A 13,104-nucleotide genomic window follows, 5' to 3' on the forward strand; every position below is an offset into this window, starting at 1 on the left:
CAACCAGGGACCTCCCAGTGTGTTTCTTGGTGAAGATCCACTTATTTCAGCTGCTTTTTGAAGATCAATGATAAAGAAAGGATCTGCAGAAGGGCTTTATGGTGCACTGGTGCTAGTACCTGATGAAATACTGCAGCTTTCAATCTGGATTTCAAAGTGAGAACCACAGTTACATGGCAAGGAAGAGCTTACTACAAAACAAAGTGCCAAGCAAGAGCCAAAATCTTATTTTGTTCTCCCAAGGAGAAGAGGGAAGGAAGCCCTATTAGTTCTTCATATAACAGTCACACAAAAATAGCACAGTTTAATATTATACCGCTTCTGTTTGCATTTTAAGCTCATCAAGGAAAAAGGATTTTCAAGTAGACTAAACTACATCATTTAAAGCACTAGAATCACAGCTCTTTCCCAGAACTATACAGATGCTTATTTTCTTTAGCAATACGATAGCAAAGATAGTCAACATGAGACTCAAAATCCAATAGTTACAACAATTCTAGTGAGAAACGGATGAACTGGAAGATCTATAAACAGATTATGCTAAACATCTAAAAGGAAAACTACTGTACACACGTAACTACATCAATAATTGTATTTGATTCCACAAACCATTTGCCCATTCTTTGGAAGGCTTCATCACTTCTTTCTGGTATAATTTCAGCAGAATTTTGCTGAATAAGAATGACGTTGGAAAAGCAGCAATATTCTTCTTGTTACTGCTATGCGACAAAGCACAATGCAAAATGAGGGGTCGGGAGCAGGGCAGAAGGGAAATAATTACGTTTTATATTAATTTAGCTGCTTCTGAGACAAAAGCTAACTCTTACCTAGTCGAGAGTTAAAAAAAATAATAAAAAAATAGATGTCCAAGCGTGAGCAGCTGCTGTCCTTTACCTTGTCAGAAAGAGTGAGCCATGGAGCTGCACTTCCCTTACAGCTGGGTGGCAGTGGCCACAGAGCTCACCAGCATTACCAGCATCACACAGCGTTATCAGCATTTATTGGACGGGTCCGAGCGTGGGTCCAAGTTAGCTGATGCCTAACCTCAGGGAAGAAAAAAAGAGTTCTCATCCTGAGTTCAGGGAGCCATTTGGTCAAGAACATACATGTTTTTTTTTTTCTTTATTATTATTTTTTCATAAATAAGATCTTCAGTCCACAAGAAGAAAGAATGTGTTTTCTCTGGTGGAAAGAGTTCAGCACACAGAGAGGCTATTCATATGCCACTAATGATGTGCACACAAGCCTAATGAGTACACAGAACATCTCTGTACAATCAATAAATCTTTATTCAGAGGAGGTGCGAGTTGTTTAAAAATGTGAGCTTACGCACCCAAACAGATGCTACGGACCACACAGCTACAGAGCTCATATGAAGTGCTACAAGCTTTTGCACCTCGAGTTCTGTTCTTCCTCAGACTTCACCATTTTGAGGTTTCTGTTACAAGGATGCTTCTCCAGCAGCAATGCTGTCTTAACCCATACCTCCTTATTCACCCAGACCAAGCAACAGTCAGAGTGATGCAGGTCAACTGAAGGGGTTATGGGATAGGTTCCTCAATCTTTTTTTTTTTTTGTCAACCTTAGCTGTTTCTTAACTATAACCTTTGAGTTAAATTACTTAGGCATCTCTAATTTTTTTTACTCATTATCCAAGAAAATCTGTTTAATCCCTTCTAGGCTTGAAAATCTGTTCGTGAATGCATTTCCTTCCTTCCTGGCTGGCACGTTTGTTTTGTTTACCTTCCTCCTCCTCCTGCTCTTCTTCAAGCTTGAAATCTGCTTTTTATTCTGTAAAGCAATGACTGCACATAAAAGAAACTTAAAAACTTATGTCTTGGGCTTTGTTTGGAAGAGGCAAGAACTCCAACACACATGTAGCAAAGCTTTTTTTTTTCCCTCCTCGCCTCAACTCAGCCTCAACTCATGAATTCTTCAAGTCTGTATCTAAAACTCATTTCTGCTGTAAACTCTTCCCCTTCTCCTTTTTCATATGAAAGCATCATCTGCAACCTCCTGACCCCAGCAGCTTGCTTCAGAATTTAAGAGAAAAGAGGTAAAAAAAACCCTAAAGATAAGATGTGAGAGCTAGAGACTGATGCATAACAAAGTATACCATATGGCTGATAAACATAAAAGCTCTCCCTGTTGGAGTTGTTTTAGTTTGTCTGTTTTAAATCAGGTTACAGAACAGATAAAAACAACAAAGAAATCAATTCACTTTCTTCAAGCAAAGAATCAAACAAACACTTCTCCATTTTAATGTTCTCAGGCTTCATCTCAAAAGTAAATAAAATAAAAAAATCCCCCAAGATGGTTCAGCAAAGAGCCTCCGCATTTACCACGGCGCTGTCCCTGTCTCGGGGGGCTCCGGAGCCCCCCAGGCCACACGGGCAGGGAAGCACAGATGTCCCGCTGGGTAACTGGATGTATCTGAAGCACTATTACACAGACCAGAAGATTTAGCGAACCTCTACAGCCAATTTGCATGTTTCCAACATTTTTGCATATTTCAGTATTCAACATTTAAGGGCCTTTAAGTATTTATTCATATTTGCTCATTTGCGTAACCTTCTGAGCATTTAATTCATTCATAAAGTGACACAGATCTCTCCCCGTTTCCATTCATTGGTACTCCCTCCCACTCAGCAGTTACACTCAAGTTAATGCTCAAGATCTCTTTTTAAATAGCAAGCGCCACCCCGATCATACCCCACGCTTACAGCAGCAGTCATCCAGCCCATTCAACGTGTATCCACCTGACGAGCTGCACTGGTGTAATTCAACAATGGTCTCTGAAGATCCCAAACTACCTGACCCTTTTGGAGTTTTTCAGTGATGTAAGCTAAAGATGTTGGCCACAGATGAAAAGGCAAGGAACAAGAGCATTAAGCCCACTGATGTACTCCGCGCAGCTTTTCGCAGAACTTCCACAGAACTTGACCTTTTATCTAAGGGTTAAGCCACACATTAGCTACTAAAGCAGATATTTCAGCTCGCAAACAGGAGACAACCACAGGGGGCAGATCAAGGTAGAAATCTATCCTCTAGCTTAGCTCTTTATTCCCCTTCCTCTGCTCCAAGTTGATCAACTTATTACCAGCAGCCTTTAATGGGAAAGCACTGGGACCAACTTCGCATCTTTATCAGAAAGACTGACTTTATACCTCTGCTAATCTGATTTAAAGAAGAACTAAATAGCTTTTGCTTCCATTAAATTTGTCAGAGGCATTGCCCAGCAGCATTTGCCATTGATTTAAACCATTATATACAGCAGTGCACTTCATGAGATCCAGAGGCAGGAAAAGATACTTGGAAGAGAGATCTGATATTTGTATTTTCCCACTGACAGGATCAGCGGTCTCTGGGAAGGCTTCAATTCCCTGCATCTTGTGGCTTCAGCTTGATTGGAAGGACAGTTACAGGACAGCACTTGGAAACCCCAGATAAATAACACCCATTACACTTCACAAGTCATTTTGCTAACAAATGATCCACTTTGCATATTCACATGTAATCTCTTAACACAGAGATAAGTTACAAGACCCATCCTTTCCTCGTAGGCTATCCAAAGCAGACATTCATTTTCATACAGTCATCTTCACAGTCAAAAAACACGCTGAACGTATTTAGTCAACACAAGCAGAAATTAGGACAGATGGAAAGGAAAGAGTTGGAGCCAGCACTAGTACATTGCAAATGCCAGCTCATGTACAAAAACATTAGAAGTTTTCCTAAAAAGCCAGATGCAGACCTGAACAGTCCAGAAGCTGGGAGCGCTGCCTGAAACGAGCACTTACCTAACAGGCATCTTTCAAAGGCAGCAAGGCTGCTTGCTTGTTTTAACTTCAATCAAGAGATTAAATAAATTCCCCTATAATGTAGCACAAATTTTCAGTGCGAAGCTTGCCTTTTGATAACTATAAGGTGCTCTATTCTTAAATCCTAAGGGTAAAGAGAAACTTTACTAATATTGTTAACAATCTCACTTTACGGGCCAGTGAAATGAATTCAGGGCAGATTCACGTGACATAGAGAAATTGTTAAACTATTTCATGCAAATTTCAAGGGCAAGCATTTATAAAAACATGCCCTTGCAATTCAACACTGGCAACAGTGGCCTACCCATCATCCGGTTACAGACTCTGTGGTAAAAACCAAACAACACGCCATCAAAATGAAAAGACCCATTGCAGCTAAAACTCAGCTCTGCTCCTTACCCACAGACTCAGCCCCATGCCAGCAGGTTTGAGCTCAAGCCTTGAGACTGGGCACCCCACTCCAAGCCCGACTGGCAGCGGGCTCCTTTGGTCGTTCTCAGGGCTGGGGAAGGCTGCGGCGAAGCACAGCCCACCCAGCAGCGGCCTCCCTCCTGTTACCGTGCCCTTCATTTCTCCTTCTCGTGAGCCACGGTTGGCAGCATGAGCAGAACCGAAGAGCACCAGCTGCTCCTTCTAATGCATTCCTGGTTTCTCTGCAACGATCCTTTCCTTCAGTACTGCACGAGACTACGTTTTAGAGGAGAGGGGATGGAAAACAGTGGCTGGAGGGACGTAACAGCCAAAGCACTGTTGGAGCAAAGCCCTCAACGCCGTCACTTATTTGAATGGAAATAAACAATAGAGCACTGAACTTTTTAATGAAGCTCTTTCTTAAAAGAGCTATCTCCTGCTAGGTAAGCAGCAATGGGAAGTGGCATAATATGACTCAGTTACTTTACAATTGCTTTTACAAGAGAAATGCACACCACGGCCCCGACATCCTGCCCCACCTGTGATGAGGTTTGCTCCTGTCACCAGGGCTGAGCCCAGAGACACCCTCCTCCTCTGCTAACCATAAACATCCAGAAGGAAACATATGGCCAGAAGAATATCCGCTAGCAGGAGGTAGGGAAGGTTCTTAACACAGCTCTCTTCAGTAACCGTGGAAATACCAGAAGAAATCCCACCTTCAGACCTGCAGTACTTTGATAACATGCAATAATTATCTGGATAATCATCATCCCACAGTTTTCATACTATCACATTTATAAATCATGCTGTTTTAAAATAGTTTTAAATAATTGCTGCAATTGATATTCTATTTAAAAATACCCTCTGGTCTTCTTGTAAGGAACAATTTCCTGCAACAAAATAGTTGACTGCAGACAGAAAACTCAGTGGAACAGCCTTATAGATAAATATATTTAAAAAAACAAAACTCGGAACGTTGTAAAAAACATCCACACATGTAAAGCCTTTTTGTTTCATTATCATTTAAACCCCACACTGACAGAGATGTTAAATAACACACGATGCAGCAGTGGGCTTCACTCGCAGTCCTTTGGGCACACGCTGACCTGCCCTGTACTTGTAAGTGACAAAAAAGTTACTATTTAAACGAAGAAAGAAGTTATTTTTGTAAGCGCTGACATTTAAGTCATGGGCTCTGGATGCAAAGACTCACATTTCTGCAGAGGTAGGTTTTTACCAACACAGCCCCATCACCCAGGTGAGTGTTGCACCCCTGCACCTGTGTATGCAAGATCAGACCCACCAAGGGTCACTCCCTGGCATTGCCACCAGCTGTCTCTAATCAGAAAACCTTTAGTTCCCTGACTCTGCACCTCCAGTAAGTGGCTGGGTAGCAAAGATGAGACCTTGTTTCTATCATTTAAGGAGCAGACCACCTTTGAGCTTTTTAGCTGAAAGAGACCAGCAAGATAGAAGCATGTCTAGGTGACTGCATAAGCCTTACTTCAAGCCAGGATGAAATTAAACTATTTGGTTATATTCAGAAATTACGGCTTCTGTATGAAGCGTAAGAGCCTGATTTCACAGTTTCTCCATGCAAAATATCTCCACAGTAGTATGGCATTAAAACAGTATTTTTCATCTCACATCTTACTTTGAATTCCAAGAGAAGCCGATTTCAACAAATGAAGCGTCTTCAAAAGCGGAGATGCATGATTTTTCTGTAAATGAACTGTGAACATCAGTATGCTTGTAAGCTAAACAGAATTTATCATTCACTGACCTGCTCTGGATTGGATTAGACTGGATTGCTCCTTATGTAGTCAAGTAGTGCAAAACACTGAAAATGATTGTTCTGACCTCAGCACAGGCGAGAGGGACGCTGGCCATGCTTTACATTAAGTCAGCTTGGGGAAAACTAGTTCATTTTCCTCACCAATTTACTCCAAATACAGGCTTACAGCTACAAACAGCTGTAATTTATTATATTTTAAATTTCATGAAAGACCAAAATATGTTGAGCGATAATACTGTTCAGAATTGTCAAGGCCTATTGAACCGCAACATACTCCCCAAATTGGGAACATGGCACTGTGATTTCAGCAGAGCTAGAGGAATACTTTTTTTTTTTATTATTATTAATATAAGTTAGTATGCTGAAGACAGGAATAAGGAGAAAAAGCTTTTTTTTTTTTTAATATAATTAATGGAGGGTGGCCCCCTACAGCTCAGCTTAAATGAAAATGGCAGAGTAACCTGGATTTAACCGTGGATTTTCAATAAAACTCAAACTGTTAAACTACAGTAACGTTCAAGAATTTTTTTCGTTGTAATTGAATGTTTAAGTGTGCGTTTTCCTAAGTAATAACCTCAAAACTGCCCTCTGCCCATCACCGAACCTCACCAGAAGGAACAGTCACTTAAATGAAGAGGAAAACAACCCCCACGGCATTTTTGCAGTTATTCACCTGCCTGTGTGCGCAGATCTGAAGCCACATTGCTATTGAGCTGCGCTCCAATGGTGAGAGATCCCAATTTTTTTGCAGTGTTGGGGTTCAGCTACAAGACAACTTCCAGACAACGCAAAGAAGGTAACATGACAGCTCAGGAAAAATGACAATTCAGCCAACCATTTAATTTCAGAAGCATAGTCTTCATAACCATAAGCGTCAACTTGACTATCTGGAGTTAGTCAAGTGTTATCTGATGACAACACTTAATACTTCCAGAAAATAAACCTAACCTATTGCTTTGAAAGTACCTCAGAGCAAACCAGATATTTATGCTGTGAACTTGCACCTTAATGCATGAAACTCACTGAACTATTTCGCTGATTTTAAGGAATAATATTATACTTTCTTACATTAAAAGAGTGCTACTTCAAAAGTATGAAACTAATGTCTCTTTCAAATAATACCACTGCTGTATAATTTATGAGCTAACTTTTAATGTCTTTTCTGAGCCCAGATTTCAATATGCATATTTTAGCTTGACACAAAAAGACCAACTATCTACATTATTTCACCAACAGCCGCCACCACCTTTCTTGCTTCATTCAACCAAGAACAAGCCTAAGAATCCATAAGAATTTTTTGAACTTCTGCCACTTGCCTTCAGTCTGTATTAGGACCTCTTTTCTTTGCATTACACGGCATGCTAAAAATCCACATACAGTAAAGTTTCAGTTGACTGCAGTCAAATCATTGTTTCCCCTCCATTTTAGTTATCCAAACCCTCCTGGATAGATTTCTGTTGCAAAGGCCATCCACCTACCACCATCAGCTTGGAGCTGATTTTCGTCTGTGTCAGAGGCACAAAAAGGTATCGCCAATGATTCTTTAAATTTCTCCTCTAATGTCTTCTCCTACACCACATGCTATAAAATCTGGATATCCAAATCTGCATGGAGAAGCTGGGGCTGTGACTTTAAATAGCTTCGCTAAATGAAAGGTGAAGATGTTAGCGCAAGAGAAGACTGCAGCTCTATCAGGTTCATGTTTCTGCATTTTAATTGTTTTTAATTGGTATAATCACCGGCTGATCTTTCCCTATTTTGGCTGCAAGAGGCTGTCTCTGAGGGAAATTTAAGTTGTAGAGCTGCAAAAAAGACCTGGAAAAGGACTTACTGTCACTGCAGATGTTTCATTAAGGATGCAGCAACAGTGCAATTTTTTGGAGCACGAGCATCAAAACAAGCCTTCTGCTCCTTCATTTCCAGAGACTGAGCATGCCATGGAAACTATCCTGAAGAACCAAGACAGTTAAGTTTCTGAACTTCTTTAAACAAAGCTGATTTCAAAGTATCTTGACACTTAGCCCACCTGGACACCACCCACGTACAACACAGGCTTAAGCAATGCATTCATCACAACCATCTCTTGAAGAAATCATATCCTGTACAGTCACCTGTGATTTTAGTAGTGTTCAGCTGGAATTCATTCACATTTGCATCTTAGTCCACTCTAATCCACTGTTCACTAATTTTTAAATATGAACTAGAAGACTACATATTTGATGTCAGAACAAGACAGACCTATGTGACAAAGTCAGCACCAAGAAGGATGAAAACTAAAACGCAAACTTTACTGATGAACAGAGTACCCATGTTTCTCAATTTTTAGTAAATCTTGCAATTATTTCTTAATTCAACCAAAGTCTTTTTCGTACCCAAGAAGCATACTCAGCACTAGCTGCAGTCATTCCTCAGCACTAATAACTTCTTCCCTCTCTCAGCAGGCTTTCTAGCTTCTCACAGATAACAGCAGCACACAACATTTGTTTTTCTTTGTTCCAGAATAGTGAAAAATCTTGTTTCCGGATAGCAGTTCAAGTATAACATTTCTGGTATCAAAATAGCCCCTGATCATCAATTTCATGCATATAAGACTATAGGCTTATGCCACTTATAAGAATCAGTCTCCACCACAAAGGAACAAAACAAAAATCAATCCAGTTTGCAGGAGCTCCAGGCACTGGAGACCCTAAAGAGTGATCTGGAGCAGGACTCCACCAGCCCACCCAAATCCCCATCTTCTACCAGCAGCTCTCTCCAGCCTTCCCACCACACGGACCCGAACCCAGCCTACCTCCAGCCACCAGCAGGTTACGCCAGATGCACGGGTTCCACTCAAGCATTAATTAAGTAACTGCTGCGTGTTGCCAGAGCCTTAAGATACACGGAGTTACGATCTCATCTCGCTTCCCCTGACACCCACAGTGCTGAGCTGCAGGCTCCTTTGGCAGCTCCTCCCCGTCGCTCTGTTCGTTAGGGGAGCACCCACAAACCCAAGGCTGGACCAAGGCAGCCAGCACCATCCTGCACGTCCTCAGCCCTGAGAGCACAGCTGTGGCAGTGAGTTACACCTCCTCTCTCCTAACAGAGCAGGAAACACTGACGCTTTTGGCTCAGAAAGCCCACAGCCTGTTCCCAGCACAAGGCAATGCTGAGAGCAAGAACACGGAGGAGCAGAAATACTACAAAGCCTGTAGGGTGACTGATGAGCAAGGGAAGCGACTGTACGCGGGGAAACAGAGAGCCTGCAGCCCAGAAGAATCACAGGACAAAACGCACCTTTAAACTGCAGTCCCCCCATCCGATTGGCAGTGTTTTTGGTATGAATTGTATGCATTTACTACACTGTTCTCCCCCTGATGCTCTCATAAATTCCTTTGCTAGTTAATTACGGAAAGTCTCTTGCATAGTAAATAACATGCTAGGAATAATTGACGCACACGGAGTAGCAACATGCATTTAACTCTTAAAAGTTAGCTCAGCATTGCCATTAATTTCAGTATCTTGTTCACAACTTCCCACGTATATTTAAAAAAGCGAAGAGCATATCACTGGACAAACTCAGCATGCAGCTTAAGCTATACTTCAAGTTTCTCTTGCAAAATACAGCTGTCCGTAGTTTAAAGAGTTTACTCGTCTTTGTAAGATTTTTTTTTTTTTTTTGGCACTTCATAATAAAAATAACTCCCCTTGGGTCAAGCAAACACTTTGAAGGCAGCTGAAATCAGTATGGCACACACACAAAATAATTGCCGTGTCATTAGCAAGGTAATCAAGGCTGCACCCAAAGCTGTGGCTGGACCATTTCCCACCTGGGCTGGCCGCTCTCAGCGGTGCGCAATACAGCAGGGATGGGGCTTGGGTTAATCCCAGCCTGGCACCGCGTTTGGTGGCAACAAGGTCACCCAGCAGCGACCCCGGGGACACCGGCAGCGGGCACCCCAGGGCGGTACGACCCCAACAGCACCCACGGAGCTCCGGAGGGGCAGCGGCTCCCGGGGGGCTCAGCCGGCAGGGGGGCAGCCCGGGGCCAGCCCGCAGCCACCGCCGCAGGAACTTAGCGTGGAGCACGGCACGGCACGGCACAGCCCTGCTCCTGCCGGATGGAAAAGTTCTCCGGCCGAACCCCAAGGGTGCCCGAACAGCGGCAGCCCGGTTGCTTTTAGCCCAACGCGCCAGCGTGATCACTGACCTCGGAGCGGCTCGCGTACTCTCGTCGGTGTGTTTCGGGCTGGTATCAGCAGAAGCAAAGCCGGAGAAGCGCAGTTTAGAGCCGCAATCCCTCCGGCCGGGGTTAGCGGCTCCGGGTGCAAGAGGCACGAACGCCCCGGGTGGTCCCGGCAGCGGCTCGCAGCTCCCGGGGAGCGGAGGGCGCCCGCCGAGGGGCTGCCCCCAGGCGCTCGCTACCCTCCGTGCGAGCCTCCCCAACTTTGTTCCGCCAAGTTACAGCCGCCCTCTCGCCTTCCCTTCCCTCCCGGCCACGGAGCCACACAGCCGTCGCCCTCCCCGCCGCGATCCTGCGGCTCCCGCAGCGCCCGGTGCCTCGGCTGGGGCGGTGAGCGGGGCGGAGCGGGGCGGGCACGGCCACGGCTCCCCGCCCACCGCCACCGGGCTCCTGGGCCTGAGGGGAGGCGGAACCCAGGCAGGGCGAGGTGGACCTGGGGCACCAGGAGACGTTGTGAGGGGGGCAGAAAGGCACCGGTGCCAAAATGGAGCCGGGTAGTGGCAGGAGGGTTGTATGAGGGCTTGGCTGCCTTCAGCCCGGGCAGCGGGCACGGCTCCTCCCGCAGCCACCTCTCCCCCCGCAGTTTCGCTGCACCTCAGGCAGGGTGGTTACGAAGGAGGTTGACACAGGAGCTTAAATAAAAAACTTCATCTAATTTCTGGGCTGGGAGCCCAGGCAAAGAATCAGGTTCGTGTAGGTCTCCGTGCAGGAGCCGGATGGAGATTTTATTGAGTCTGGCTCCAGCTGATCGCAGTGTTATAGCTGTGTTGCTGTAATTAAGCCTGAGCAGAATTCCTATCAGCCCGTTACATAACAGCACTAAGTTCCCCAAAACCTCTGTTACCTTCCAGGATCCCAACACAGGGTGAGGTCCACCATGCGGTTGGCCTCCATGGCGGCCTGGAAGAAGCTGCAATACCACAGCAAGGCTGCTGGGTGTGAGGGACGGGAAGGGCTTGGCCTTCTAGGCAGGGCGGCAATACATGGCCCTCCGGTTGTCCAGAGGAAGGACAAGAAGAAAACTTAGCTTCTTCAACAGCTGGGATTTAAGTTTGCCCCTCTGTTTGCCCGTAAGGTGAAACATTGAAGTGTGCTAACTGGGAGACAGTGGCCTCATGTCTGGGACAAGGACGAGCTAGACAAAGCGTCTGCTGGGCCAGGCTGATGGGGAGCCCTCTCTGGGGGGACCTGAGGAGACCACCTTTGCCCTTCTGCCAATGCAGGAGCCTATAATTATGTCATGTCCAGCAATGAAATGCAGCCACTTCTGTAAAGAAATATGTAGTTGGTCTGAGGAACGATGTTGAAAAATAAATTATCTCGAAAACACTACAAAATGCATTTTTAATTGGCAGAGCACAATCACAAAGGACTCATAGAGATGATGCAGTAAATGTGATTTAACGAGCTACCGTTCACAAGCTGAGCACCAAGTCTCAGACTAACACGGTTCAGCTCAGCATTGGCACCGAGCAGGAGCACGTACTCGGTCTGGTACCATATGTCAGCTGACGGATTAAAGTACGGAAACTCCACCTCATGTCTGAAACACCACTTGGGGTTTTGCCTTGAATATTTCCTTTTTTTATATATTATTATTATTACACAAAGTCTCATCACAGGATGAGGGCCAAGCGTTAGCTTTCCAGCACACCCTAGCGCAGGGAGCACCACGGTGGCCGTGGTCACCTCCTTGGTGCATTGACTGAACGTGGACCTGGAAGCAGAGCCTGAAATGCCGGAGGTAGGCCTCTGCAGATCCAGCTTCCTCAGAGGTCTCCTGTGAATGTATTCACTACACCGATTCACTTGGCTTTCTGAGATCTGACAAGGTCTCGGCCCTAAAGCATGGTTCTCAACTCAGAAATATTAGTTTTAGCTGTGCCAGACACCAGCACGGGAAGGCTGGCCAGTATTTTTATGCTTGACTGACCACACTCGTCATTAAAACTTGGAGAATGCAGTTTGCCTTGCCCAGTATCCTTGTCCACCTCCAACCCAGCCCCACATTTTGACTGCCTTGGCCTACTAATATATATATATATATTTCAGTTTCAGTATTTATTTAAATAAAGGACTTCAAAACCCTATCATGGGTACCAATATATATAGAAGATGCAGGTTTCTTGAAGTTTGCCAGACAGGCACTTTGGGAGATTGTGAGGTCAAAGAGATGACTCTAACCTTTGGGAATACAAGTAAAAGAGGAAATAAAGCACTCTTTCTCTCACTTATTTTGTAGTATTTGAAATAGTCATTTAGTAAGTATTTTTTCCTATATTAAACGTTTCATGAAACACTGCAAACTTGCAATATCACCGTATACTTAGTGAGGATAATCAGTTTGCAGCCATTAAACTCTCTGAGGCTAGATGGCATGTTTTCACACAGCACCTGATACTATGGTACCCTTCTGCCATCTGGGTCTTCTGGACGCTGCTGTAATATGTGTTCAATAATAACAACTTAATTGAATGTCTCACGCTACTTCTAGCCTAATGATTTCTTCTCATTTCCACTTGTCATTCAAACATCACTGTCAGCATGTCTCAAATTATATGAGAAGAACAGGGATGCTTCTGCTGTAGTGTTATCTAATTAATGCTTCCTAAGGACTAAAGTGAAGAAAAAAAAACACTTTAATTTATGAGCATGGTATGGGTATAAGCAGATAAATGAATATGATATTTAAGTAAATCAGCTAAGAAAGTTCCCTATTAATAATTAATAATCTACTTGGAAGACCCAACTTAACCGTCTCCATCCTGGTGTCAGTTGGCACAGAGGAGAACCACCAGCTGAGCACCCCTGCTCCCCCTGGCTGCACCCCACACACCGCTCTCTGCCACTGCTGT

At 44.4% G+C, this 13,104-nt stretch overlaps 1 protein-coding gene across 2 annotated transcripts in view; it reads right to left on the minus strand.

Moving 5' to 3' along the window:
* The window catches only part of LOC121075455 (contactin-3-like), a 97,447-nt gene extending 86,570 nt beyond the window's left edge, over positions 1 to 10,877 (minus strand). Inside the window, exons 1-2 of one of the 2 annotated variants that reach the window (XM_040568753.1) lie at positions 10,213 to 10,875; positions 4,887 to 4,898 (exon numbers count right to left, since the gene is read on the minus strand). The gene's annotated coding sequence lies outside the window, so the exon portion shown is untranslated. Of the gene's footprint in view, positions 1 to 4,886; positions 4,899 to 10,212 lie in introns of both variants that reach the window. The other variant, XM_040568755.1, reaches the window with a different exon arrangement.
* Between the last annotated feature and the right edge of the window lie 2,227 nt (positions 10,878 to 13,104).

Source organism: Cygnus olor, chromosome 10 (genome assembly GCF_009769625.2).
Source record: "Cygnus olor isolate bCygOlo1 chromosome 10, bCygOlo1.pri.v2, whole genome shotgun sequence".
NCBI classification, from domain to species: Eukaryota; Metazoa; Chordata; class Aves; order Anseriformes; family Anatidae; genus Cygnus; species Cygnus olor.